Source organism: Palaemon carinicauda, chromosome 22 (assembly GCF_036898095.1).
Source record: "Palaemon carinicauda isolate YSFRI2023 chromosome 22, ASM3689809v2, whole genome shotgun sequence".
Taxonomy (NCBI): Eukaryota; Metazoa; Arthropoda; class Malacostraca; order Decapoda; family Palaemonidae; genus Palaemon; species Palaemon carinicauda.
This window is the reverse complement of record NC_090746.1, coordinates 37331177-37344900: the sequence shown is the minus strand read 5'-3', so window position 1 is coordinate 37344900 and position 13724 is coordinate 37331177. Positions and strand designations below refer to the sequence as shown.

Genomic DNA, 13724 nt, shown 5'->3' with positions numbered 1-13724 from the left:
GAGGAATAATTTTCACATTTTATCTTGAACGAACTGTAAAGTATTGAGATAAGGATGACTTATTAAGACCAGATATAAAGGAAAAATGAAGTTTTATGAAAGCAAAATTTATATTTTAGATTATTAAAGCAATAGCTAAATGTCAGTGAACCTTTTCCATAGAATAATCATATTCCTAATTACAGACAGTGTGTTTTTGTTGTTAGTCTTGCATTTTTGTAGCTCATCTTGGTAACCTATATTTTTCTCCTATAGAGAGCGGGGTTCCCTTGCTGTATGGGACCGGAAAAGCAGCCATCAAAGTAAAGTAAGTAAGTGAAATCATTTTCGGTCGATAGTGGAATGTTTTCACTTCGCTGTTTTGGAAGAAATTTTGTCACGATAAATTTTAGATGTTGCTCCTTTAAATTGTTAACGTTATAAAAAATTTTATGTTAACAAGACATTAAAGGGAGACAGTTTAATATAATTTGTTTAAATTTTGAGAAACGTGGACTATCATGCACTGGAAGTAGTTTCAAATCCAGAGCTCTTGCAAGTCGTGGATAGATGAGCAGTTGTAGTCTCGCATCCTGTTGGTTTTTTTTTTATTATTAGTGTAACAAGGAAATTGCAGTATGTAGTTTATATTTGACAGTAATGCTGAATAAAATTCCAGAATAACCTGTAGTGCTCTGTGACTGTTAACGTATTATGTCGGACGCATTTATACTGTAATTGAAACCATGGTCAATACCTCTGGGTGGGTTTGTCAGAGGGTGGGCAATACCTACTTTATACTCCTTTCCTTTATCTCTGTTCCTGCTTCCTTTTTTTTTTTTTTTTTTTTTTTTTTTTTAATTTGATGTCTATCCTCTTGATCCTAGGAGCTGAATGGCCTTTCTGGTCCCAGTTCGAGGTCATATGGCTTAAATTTCATAAATCCACAATCATAGTTTGTGCTGCAGACATATATGTAGGACAAGATGGATGCCATTTTTCTAGTGTGGAAAGCAAATTGAACAGTAGGAATCTTCTTATGAAGTTACCATAGTACACAAGCATTTTCATGCTTCAAAAAGATATCACAAAAGAAAATTGCAGTAATAGATGTAATTACAAGTTTATCGTAAAATTACCCACCTTAGTTACGTTCAGCAATATAATTGGAATTAACACCCTCTCTAAAAACGTCTATAATTATCAGATGAGAAAATTACAGGTTAATCAGCTAAGTGGAAGAAGACACAAGAGTGGGCCAAGAAAAATTTATATTTCGGGTTATTAGCGAACACTTTCAAGTTTTCTTTATATTACAATCATTTTCTTCTGATTCTAACCAACATTAAATAACTAGATTTTAGCCGACTGCTCTGAGGAATTTATTTATTTATGGTACCATTTAAGTTATTGGAAAACCAACGTTTTCTAATAACTTAAATGGTATCGTGACAGCTGTGTCGTAAGGACACATTATATACTTCCTTTCATTTCTTGAATTGCGTATTGATTTTTTCTGTATAATTGGATTTTAGAAAATGCAAAGATTTCCTACTCACGATGAGACCGTTATACTGTAATATATAACATGGGATTATTTACGATTCTTATTTTGCTATGTAATAGATAACCGCAAGAAATGAGGGACAAGTTGTTATTTTTGGGCACATGATTAAAACAACAAAGTTATATATTTATAGTATTTGATGAATTTAAAATGATTCTATTGCACAAAAATGTAAAACTTAAAAATTGTGATTTATAGTATGTAATCTATTTTGAAGATAAGTAATGAAAATTAACGCTTCTCAGTGACATTGCATATGATACATACTTCACATTTAAAAAACTTCAAGATGGTCAGCCTCATTTTAATTTCTTATCCACAAAATTGGTTATTACAAATCAATGGTAAGTTCGAGATGAAAAAAAACTGCAGATCCATTGAATGAAATTGTATATGGCTTTATGCTCAAGGGGTTTCGTGAAGATTTCGAAGGTAAAATTGTCATTTTAAGAATTTGATCTCAAGAGATGATTCAAGATGGCTGTTCTTGGAGGTATCTCATTCGTCCCGTAACATTTTTACTGAGGACGTGCCCACGATGTCCGCCATTTTATTGCTCCATTAATAGTCTCTAATGAAGTGCTTCCTTCGGGAAAGTGCCCCAGTATTGTTGATGCTTCTTGCAACCTATGCGGGCGTCATTACAGTTTTGGGGTCTGTCATGGAAGTAAAGGGGGGGGGGGGGGGGGCTGAGTCAGTGTCGAATACGGTTTTATTGAACTTTTAACTTGACGTATGACTCTTTCGTTGTTTAATTACACCTCTGGATCTACAAGTCAATTTGATCTATGTAAATGAATTGCTTGAATGATATCTAAAGTTTTCCTTTTTACCAATTTTCATAAAGCACTGTCCAGTTATGTTTCAAAGATCGCCATTCTTGAGATTTTCCCCTAAAACAACGCTATCAATTTCTGAGATGATATGAGAATGACTTGCGGAAATAAAACTGGTGGGTATTAATTAAATATAACTAATTTTCATGAAGATTTTAGATACAAAAGTTACACAGCATTTGAACACATTACTTTTCCAGTGACAAATATTTCCTTATAATGCTCATTTCACTGGTAGACTAATAGGGTATTGTCTGGAATGGCAGCCCTAATGGCTTTCAAGACTGACCTGAGACAGTGTCATTTCTTTCCATCATGTCATTTTTGTAGTATCTTCTTAGCATATGCAGTAATTGTTTAAGAGTTTATAGTTTCCAATACTTAGGCCATCAATTAGACAGCTGACTGTCGGTTATATTGTATCATAATAGAGTAAATAAGCATGTAATTAACAAACAACAAATCAATCTTCATATTGTAAACCGTTTCTTTAAAGTGAAAAATTTTCTGGCTGGAAGTAATGTGTGACTAGAAAATAAATGTAATTCGCATAGTGCGCAGTGGTTGGTTAAAGCTAATGCAAATAGAATTTCTGTTATTGAGACATTCCTAAGTTTGCTCATGATATCTGTAAATAAGGACTTATCAGCCACGTCAAACTTTATTCTTAGGTCTCTATACTTTCCTTTTATAAATTCTTATCTAGGTACTTAGTAGATAAGGCTTTTGCAGCTCTAGTTGGGAGTGTTATCTCTGCCTCGTTCCGTATATATCTTTAGCAGTATCCCACAAGAATTCGTTCTCTTCTCAACTCTGTTCCTTCTTTACATTAGTTGTTTTCTTCAAATTACCTCTTTTCCTACCCACTCATTTGCAGACTCCTACTCCTCTCGAAACTCATTATCACTTTCTTTCCCCTTTCTAATCTGAAGTTCATTTATAACATTGACTGACCCACTGAAAACTATGAGGGATCCAGTTTTCTACTCCTCAGACATTATTATGAAGCTAGAAGTTATTAGATGAATGAATATGTAATTGATCTTGAAACAGATCAGTAAACTGAGATATATCTCTACCAACTTTACAGATCATGGCATACGATGTGGAACAAAGTGCTTGCTCAGCAGAATGATTAAAGCGAGCCCCTCTTAATTGTCTGGCCTTCAGCATAATGTATATCCTCATTGCATGCTTCATCCTTGGGGAAGCACTTTAGGCGCTTGTCTCTAAAGGCTAACCCAAAAAAGAAGTGGGTCCACTTACTTGGTTTGGGAAAACAGTTGAAATAGTATGTCGGTGGTGATCACTGTACTTTGGCCAGCCTGTAAGATACGACTGTCTTATTAACTAAGATACTTTATCTCCTGACACATCCATACAACCCCCAACTTTCTAGATCCCTATTAATGAAGATTAGAAATATTAGAATGATTCTAAAGTGGAACTTGAAAGAATTTAGACTTTTAAAGAACAGAATTCTTTGTATGTTGATGAGTAAGGAAGTGTATACTAAAAAAGGCCCAAAAATTAAAATAAGGAATAGAGCAAGGTAGACAGATTCAACAGATTCATGAATGACACAAGTTAATATAAAAAAAAGTCAGATATAGCATCATCAATGAAATAGACCTGACTATTAAGAAACCCAACGTAGGTTTTTGATAAAGTAATGCAGCCGTAAGCATGAAGTTTTGCTAAAAGGCCCACATACCAGATTGTTAAAAGATTTTGAGAGATTACAGACAGTTTCATACTCAAGTTTCCTTTGAGGTTTTAAGACAATATACTGAGATACGAACAACATAGGATAGGAAATTACTATTTGATCTAGCTTGTGGAAATTATCCTGATGGTCAGATAGAACGTTACAGAATTTCCTATGCTCTAAAGGTTAAGCATTGAGTAGGGTTCAACATTTTATCTTTAAAGTAAGAACACTTCTAGAGGTTCAGGCAGGTTTCCTTTTTTTTTTCAAACAGTTTGTTGATAAGTGTACTTCTGAGATATGGGATGAACAACAGGGTTTAGAATTAGCCCAAAAAGATAGCAAAACATTACAGCAAGTTTATCACAAATTCGTTGAGAAACCAAGTATGGTAGCTGTCAAATTCATAGGTGTTTTCCTGGTTTAGAGACTTGTTAAAAGGCTTAGGCACAGTACCTGGTTACCCACAGTGAAAGTTCGAAGAAAACAAGAGACCAATTAATTGAGATTTTTTTGTTTACAGAGGACACAGCAATAACACCATTAAATTAGATATGTTGAAAGATTTAAAGATGGCTTTGACAAAACAAATAAGCATAGTCAGACCAAAACCATGGGTGACCAGAGTTTTTGTAAAAATATATTCACCCAGACTATGGTCATGAGAACCAAAGTTGAAATGTACCCCAGGAAAATCAAGAGTAAATTAAATCAATTCACATTGTTGTGTACACGTAAGAAGCAATGTGTAAACAAAATGCAAATGCATTATTGATTGCACCATAGATTTTAGAAGTGCTTGTTGAAATACCCAAGTAATGTTTTTATTATAATCTGCTGGGCGTTACCTGTCTGGACCATATGTACATAGTTCGACTGTGTATTGCAGTTCAGTGAGATTAGAAAACTTTTGAGCTCACCAGCTACCAAGATTATTCATGAAAAAATGCATCCTCTCAATGTAGTATTCACTTAAATGTTGGTGGGTGCTTGGATTAGAGGCTTAGTGGAAAATATCCTGTTTGATAGATGTGTACTTAAGAGTTATGAGAGCTCTTACAATTACTGAGGAGAAGTTCAGTAGTTGAGAAACAAGTTTGATCATAGCAACAAATGCCACAAAGTCTGAATGTTAATTCTATATTAGTATACACACCACCTATAGATGAAAAAAAAAAACTAATGTCACTCCACTTTTAGTACAGTATCAACAGAGGGTTAAAATGAAAGATAAGAAAATAACAAATAAAAAGTAGTATCAATTAACATCTACATTTCATTAATGTTATTTAAAAGAAGAGACAAAATTGAAGAAATTACCACAATTGTGTGAAAAATAACAGGAATATCACCAATTGGGATTTTTGTGGAAGTAATACTGGCTGATGTGTTCAGCTTCTTGCCAGAAGAACCAATATTCAACCTGAAGGTTCCATGTTCCTTATTGTGAAAGTTGCTGTCTGTCATTTGTACGGGGCACATCAATTGAGTCAACAAATATGTAATGCAACCTTGGAAAATAGATGTAATAAAATAAACTGAAGGAATGAGAATAAACTTATTAGAACATGGGTGAGATAATTTAAATTATTTATGGTAATCTAAATTATATCATAGAAATTCTTTACAATCCCAAATGATAGCATACATATAATTATAAGTGTTATTGATAATCCCATGTGGCGTTGATAACATTGGGAAACAGCTAACACAAAAGACTAAAACAATTTTTTATGGGAAAATAAAAGTAGTAGAAGTAGTATTACAACAAAAATCGTACGCTGTCTTCTGTATATTTGTTCATTCATATTTTAGTATATATTTGTTCATTCAAAATTTCGTGAATGGAGCGGATTCATAGTAAATTCATGTTTATTAGTGTTCACATTTGCTGATCTTGTTTACCTTTCATGTTTTGCGCAAGTGATGGCTCTCTTATGATAATTGTCTTTAACATTGTAACGCAAGTGAACATTGAGCCTTGTAAACCAGTTTTAATTCTAACATTTTGATTTATTGTGTTTGGTATGCTATTTTGCATCGTCCAAACGTCCATCAATGTGTAAAACTGCCGTGTCAAGTCACCTCCAAGAATCGGACACTCCTCCTTCTCCTCCTTTGCCCTCCCACGCAGGCACAAGGGCACGCGCCTTTAAGACGAAGATCTGGAGAGAGAGAGAGAGAGAGAGAGAGAGAGAGAGAGAGAGACTAGCATACAGAGAGAGAGAGAGAGAGAGAGAGAGAGAGAGGTCTAACGGAGACTAGCATACAGAGAGAGAGAGAGAGAGAGAGAGAGAGAGAGAGAGAGAGAGAGAGAGAGAGAGAGAGAGAGAGAGAGAGAGAGAGAACTCTTAACGCAGATTTTTTCTCGTATGTAAAATCCAACTTCGCATACTAGACAGGAAGGTGGAAATTCCAATGTGTTTTGCTTGTTGTCTTCGCCCTTAAGGGGTGTAATCAAGCCAGGCTTACTGCTAACCACAACTCTGAGAGATTATGTGTCGGTTGATTAACGTGATGTTACGTAACTATAATAACCGGCGAAGTGATATGTGTAAAATTCTTCAAAGAGATGAAAAAGAAGACGGTCTTAATCGTGCAATTAAGAGATGGGAAGTTTAAGACATTTCTATTAGTCTTTCAATAAAGGTAGAATTATTAATTGAATTCTGAGATTGCAGCATTATGTTTAGAGCATGTTTGAATGCAAGTATTAGTCTTGAATACAGAGTCAAGCCATTTACTTTGTTCGAAATAAAAGAAAGTAGATTCCTTTGAAAAGGAGCAATCGTAGTGCTTTGGTGTGATATAGGGACTAGTGTAGAGGTGGGAGGTTCTGTTGCAGTTGCGCAGGCCTTTCCCCCCTCCCCATGCCTCCTTCACCCCCCCCCCCCATTCCCTCCATCTGCCAATGCCCCCACCAATCCACGTTCCCCTATATTCCTGTAGATATTGTGCCTCCCTTTTTGCTTGTTTACCTGTATCTTTTTGCTATTTTCATTCTCCTTGGTGAGTATCCTCTTATCTTTTCTGTCCCCTCTATCTTCCCTTCAAGCCATCCTTTCAAAATCTACCTCTCAATCCCTCCCCTACCTTTCATTTGCCATCCCCCTATCCTGGTTAACAATGTCTCCCCCAAAACTTCCCTACACCCTCCCCCCTCCCCTTTCCTTCTCCCTTTCTGTCTCCGGGGGAAGGGTTCCTGTAGCTCCCCATACCTGCCCTACTCGTTTTCTCTCGGTTTTTCCGTCTCACGATCATGAATTTTTTTTTCTTTTCTTTCTCTCTTTCTGAGGGCTCCTCAGGCCGTTGGTGTTGCCTTGCTTTTGGGCTTACTTCTCCTCGTCTCTTCGACTCGCTGAACTCACGCGTCGATTTGCGTCTAGATTTGCGTCGCACTCGCAAGTGCCTCGTATTTACGGAAGGAGCACAAGAAGTTTCTGGCGCAGTCTTCCGTTTTGACAGTCTGTCCTGTGCGTTTTTGAATGCGGACAGAAGGGTCATGTAAGATTTTGCTTACAAAATAGCTCGTATAATAAGAAGCTGCTGTAGTAGAGGAAGAACATTAAATAATTATTGTGCACTTAAAATAGAGAAAGAGATAGATAATAAGAGGGGGTTGTTTATGATGTAATCTGTTTGTTTCGTAGCAGTAACACTTGGCCCTCTCCCAAACTTGGGCTGCCTTACATAACAAGCATACACGCACGCCCTCTTATATACGAACGAACGCACGTTCTAAAACCACCTCCTACGCCATCAAATTCCCTCTACTCCTCCTTCATCCCAATCGAAGAAGATCTTCGCTCGGATAAAGGAATAGAGGAAGAGAGAGAAAGAGAGAGAGACGAAAAAACAGAACTTACGGTATAGATGTTTCTCTTTTTCTCCCACCGGATGATATATCCCGAGCCCCTTTTCATTCCCTTTTCCATCGCTGGCCCTCTCGTATAACCCCATCACACCACACCTGGAACTCTGACAGAACAAGTGTGGTGCTGGAATGAACATCTGTGGTCGGGGTGGAAACACCTGTGTGACTCCAGTACTGTGGGAGCTGGGGATCTGAAAGTCCCAGTCACTCTCTCGGCAGATTTACACACAGGCACACTCACATCAACACCATCATCATCATCATCATTAACAGCGACACGTTGGACTACTCCGCGCGAGGTAAGTGATCGTTGCCTTCATGTTTATATTTGCGTCTTTGTGAGTTTTATTATTTACTTAGAAAATGTGAAATAGATTTGCGTGGCAGTGGAGGTTTGTTTCAAACGTAAAGAAGTGACTATAGTTCTGCGTGAGCAAAACTTTTAGGTGGTATTTTCTTATTTTTTTTTTCTTTATTTTCGTCTCGTCTTAGTTGGCGTAGGTTGAAGTGACAGTGCACAGAAGTGAAAAAGTGAAGGATTACTCTTAGAGAAAATAAGTCAACTGCTTTCCCCTCTTCTGAAAATAAGTGTAATGGATCCAAACGTTTTGATTTTGAAACGTTTCGTTTTGATGTGTTGTTCCTCGGTTTAATTGGCAAGGGAAATAGATCTTTTAGACCACTTGTCATAAGGCAAGAAAAGATAACATATTTTTTATCCCATTTCTTTGCCGGAAAATGTGGAAAAGATAGATTGCAAGTGTTATGGAAATTGTTTTCCCACTATTTTTGGTGTTTCAGTTAGACTCTCTCTCTCTCTCTCTCTCTCTCTCTCTCTCTCTCTCTCTCTCTCTCTCTCTCTCTCTCTCTCTCTCTCTCTCTCTCTCAATCTTGCTTTTTAGTCATTGTGGGTTTGTCCGTGGGCGTTGTCTGCAATGGCCACGACTTTTTAGGGTATTTTGCATATTCATCATTTTGAAAAACATTTTTATGTGAACATCAGATGCAAATTATCGTCAGCGTCTTACCATTTGTTTTAAACACATTCAACTATCAAGTGAACGAATCCATCCATTGTCCTTTCGTATGCTATTAGAAAAATAGAAGAAGCTTTCTTATAAATGTAAATAATTTAAAGAAAAAAAAAGCAGTGAAGCGGAATGAATGCAACTTGCGTGTTTAGTCATGACTCCTCATTCTGTATTCATTGATGCATGTGGCATGAGCAACAATATCATTCCAGACAAAATGTTTTCAACCGAATTCTTTTTCCCTCGTCGCTTGCTTGTGCTTGAGGGTGTGTGTGGGAGGTTCCGCTTTCAATGGGATGCACGAGGCATTTGTGCGTGAGGGGAACGCAGGAATGTGACATTTATTTGCTATTCATTACACCGAAGTCCCGTCCCTTTTGCTGCTTGCAGTCGGCTTTGCTTGCTTTCCTCTTCCATTAAATGGGGATCATCACTTACAGCCAGCACAAGCTTTCTGTATCTCTCCCACTCCCCTCCCCACTCTTCGTCGAGCTTTTAATCTTCACCTCTCCTTCACCGATATTTAAGGGTTTTTAAGAGCACGGATTAAGCTTGGCTTACATGACTCATAATCTCTCTCTCTCTCTCTCTCTCTCTCTCTCTCTCTCTCTCTCTCTCTCTCTCTCTCTCTCTCTCTCTCAGTATAGCTTTATTGCAAGAGTATCAACATGCATCTAATCATATAGAAGTTTTATCCCTTGAGTATGTTCAGTAGTTTTGATAAATACTTGAATTTCGTTTTAGAATAAATGATGCGCACAGTGATACATTTGTCGGAAATTTCACTGAAGGCTTTATTCTCTTTTCCTTTTGTTTATTTCTTCCTTATTATTGGCTCTGTTGGTTAGATGATTAGTGGGCCTTTTAGACCCATGCATCTCTTTTTTAAGTTTGCCAAGGATTTGTTGCTCGACAGACCAGATTATTGATTTGCATGCCATATGAAGCATAGTTCATGTGCAGGTCTGAAGTAAATACACTATTGTCGTCTGATATTTTTTGTTATTGTGGAATATCAACGTTATCGTTGCTTTGTTATGAACATAGGGAATTGTACGTTCATTCAAAATCTGCGTCATTTGACAATCTAAGATTAATGTACTGGTGGTGGGCTTTATAACTTTGAGGAGTAAGTTTGCGTACTTTTCCTGTCGTTTTCACTTGTAAGGCTGTGTTACAATTTACGTATTTCTTTATTTGTTTAGAATTGCTGAAGAGTCATGCAAGTAACATAGTTTCCTTTCTTTACTACCTGGGCCCTTACAGAAGGTTTGTTCTGACTCCCCTAAATGGTTGGAAGGAGTGACTAATGGCTTTGCAGTGACGTCTCTTTATGGTGGGAGTTCTGCCCACTTTCGACAAATTGTTTCAACTTTATGTAATGTATGGTCCCTTGATATTGCAGTGCAACTTGTTTACACTGGCTAAAAATTAAATTGGCTTTGTAAGGGTTGATTTTAATATTCAATCTGAAATGTGTACTTTGGTTATTTTATGCATGAAATTTTTTGTTGCTATTTGACTGTTTTATATATATATATATATATATATATATATATATATATATATATATATATATATATATATATATATATATATATATATATAATGTGTGTGTCTGTGCGCGTGTGGAGCTGGTATCATGTAGGTTTGTGTGCATTCTAACGTAATTTTCTATGTTTGGAGACTAATATTTAACGAATATTCCACTTTATTAATTTCTTTGGACACCATTTTTCAACTGATAAAACACACTCAAATGGTGTTATATTTATAAATACCTGTTGCGTCCTTCTTTCATATATCAGCACTGTATCTTATTTCATAGGAGACTTGTGTAGAGGCCCTGGGGCAATTTTATACATTCATTGCATTTTTTGATTAATGGTAACGCAATTTGCTGTAACTCCTCACCACTATTATTAGCAGCAGGAAGGGAGAAAACGAGATGCTACGCACAGGATGCTTAGGAAGTAAACTAATAATTCATAGTTTGGGCTACGATTGGTGGTGTTATTATGTTCAAGAAGTATTCGCTGGTCATGTCGACCTTGCCCCTGATCCCTGATTTGTCTGAACTAGACTTCTTTTGTCGCCTCATGAAGCAACGTCCGCAACAGGTTGCCGTTTTTATGATGACAGGAAGCGAAGACGCAGCCTCCACGCGTTTCACTCAATCGGGATTTATAACCGAACTGTCAAGAAATGCACGAGTCGTTCTATGAAGGACCCGAATGGAATGGATCCATTTCGGGCCTTATCATCCCAATTTCCAACTGTGGAAGGAAATACCACAGATTGCTTTTGTAAAGATTTTTCTTACTGCTCATGGAACGTGTTATGTTAATGTGTTTCAGAGGAAATTCTCTCTCTCTCTCTCTCTCTCTCTCTCTCTCTCTCTCTCTCTCTCTCTCTCTCTCTCTCTCTCTCTCTCTCTCTCTCTCGTAGAAAGACAGAAATAATTCTTCTTTGTCTACCAGTTTTATAACTTCAGCTATCACAAATGATTTTCATGCAATTTTGCCTTTATAGAAAGAACACTACAAGGATGCGTATAAATTACTTCTAATGGCATCAAAGGATTGGCCGCTTAGAAACACAAGCTGCTTGAAATGCATTGCATGACATATATGAGTGTTAGAACGGCTGTAGCATTTATGGTGTTTTTTGTAACATCATCGCCTGCTCTTTTTTAAGCTTTGTTTTGATATTTTTTGAGGTGTATAATGTATGTGGGGCCTTATGGACAATTCCTCGTCTACTATTTTGTTAAAATAACTTAAGATGAAACGACTTTCATATCTTGTTTTTCAATAAAGCTATGGATGATTTTATTCTAAGGAATTAGTAATGTTGGACGTTGTGTGATGTCCGACATTCAAGGCGGAGATGACGAATGGAAACCTGTCCAGATTGCAATTTAGTGTTATTAAGCAGGAATCAAATTGTTTGAACTATGGGCTCATCATTTCAAGTTATTATTTAGGAAAAGATTTATTTCAAGCATTTACTTGTGTTAAGTAATATTCATCAAATATAGTAAGGTTTAGTGCAAATGTACTTGAGTACTCCGAAACCATTAATCAAGCAGATATGTATTTTCTTTTAAATGGGTAAGTTTATTCATATAGTTGATTCGTTTAATTTCTATATATTACATATTGCTCTCTATTGCACACTGTTTATTCTTTTGATAATAACAAATCACCATCCTGTGTTCGACAGGATTTTACCCCTAAAAGGTTTTGCCTATTCTGATCGAACAATGAATTCTTAACCTATACTCAAGCACATGTAATGCGAAAATAAATAGGAAAAACATTCTTAGTCAAAATTGTTTATTAAAGGACGCCAATGCTTGCTGGTGTGAATGATTTCGAAATACAAACCCTCTAGACAAGCTGTGATTATCAATTGTTGAAGGAAGTGGCACTGAAACGCAGCGTAAAAGAGAGGAACTGGAAGGTGTCAGAGATGCTTCTTGCCCTCAGGAGGCAAATGCATTTTTCCTTCTTTTTGTTTTCGTCTCTTGGTTACATCATCGTCTCCCGGCCCACCACTTGTCGAGGTGGGTAACTCGAATAAACGACCGCCAAGAGTCTCGTCCCGCAGGCACAGTGCTTTTGTTCTTCTTTATTTACGCTTTGATTGTCATTATTATTATATCTATCTTTTATCCAACTTATAAGTTTTACAGGATGAGATTTTATAAAGATTTTCATGATTACGAAAACAGCAAGTAGAAATTATCCTTTATAGAATAGGATTAAGTGTGTTGAAAGTTGTTGCTGAGCGGGACTTGATGGCGTGTGTATAATGATTGCAAAGGCAACCTGAAAAAAAGGGTCTCTTCTGTTACGTAAGTCTGTAGTGACGTTACAAGAATTTACCGCTTGGTATTATTTCCGGAGGGGAGCGGATTCTATCATCACGTCTTTTTTAGGGAGCAACCTATAATCTTGAGGTTTCATACTGTGATACTTTAATGTTTAAAGTTTTCGTAATGTAGATTATGGAACTATATTAAAAGGAATGCCTTAATTAAACGGATATACCGTAAGCTTTGTTTTTACATTAGCTTAATATTAGTTGATGTAATTCCTTCAAAAGTTAAATTTGCTGTTCTCCTGTATTGTTAATGTAGCTCTTCGTACGGATAAACAAAGAAAAACACTTCATTGCGTCAAATAAGACGCGTGACTTTTAATTTTCTCCAGAATTTATAGTATTTGAATTTGGCTGTAAAAAAAAAAGGGGGGTGGGGGCGGGGGGGGGGGAGATAAATCCTACTGTTTCTAAACCTTTGAAAGGAGAAAGAAATTATGTTTGCTGCAGGACAATGCAAATCACAAGAAGAGTTAGTTGACGTATGACTTCGAAAGATCAGAAATTGAAAAGAAATTTCATTGTGCACAGTTCTTGATATTTTTAAGAAAATCAAATATGTCTGAAAAAAAAAAGAATAATAAAACCAAGACTGTAAAGTTGGTTAGAGTATCAGTATTGGAAAAAAAATAATTGTAACGTCAATTTAGGAACGTGGATAGAATTTTATAGTAAATCCAAGGATATAAAGAGAATATATTTAAGCCAATTAGTAAAACAAGGGAAGATCATGAAGTTACGCTTTATTTGAAATAGATTAAGAAGTTTTAAAAATGAAGATTGGCTCAAACAGAAAGGATATGAACGTGCTCGAAGTTTAAGCGTAAGAAATTAATCCTCGAAC

General features: G+C 36.4%; 1 protein-coding gene across 2 annotated transcripts in view; it reads left to right on the top strand.

The window, feature by feature from the left end:
• Positions 1 to 8152: 8152 nt before the first annotated feature.
• LOC137616409 (broad-complex core protein isoforms 1/2/3/4/5-like) overlaps positions 8153 to 13724 on the top strand; it is a 454908-nt gene continuing 449336 nt past the window's right edge. Inside the window, exon 1 of one of the 2 annotated variants that reach the window (XM_068346140.1) lies at positions 8153 to 8263. The gene's annotated coding sequence lies outside the window, so the exon portion shown is untranslated. The remainder of the gene's footprint in view (positions 8264 to 13724) is intronic. The other variant, XM_068346142.1, reaches the window with a different exon arrangement.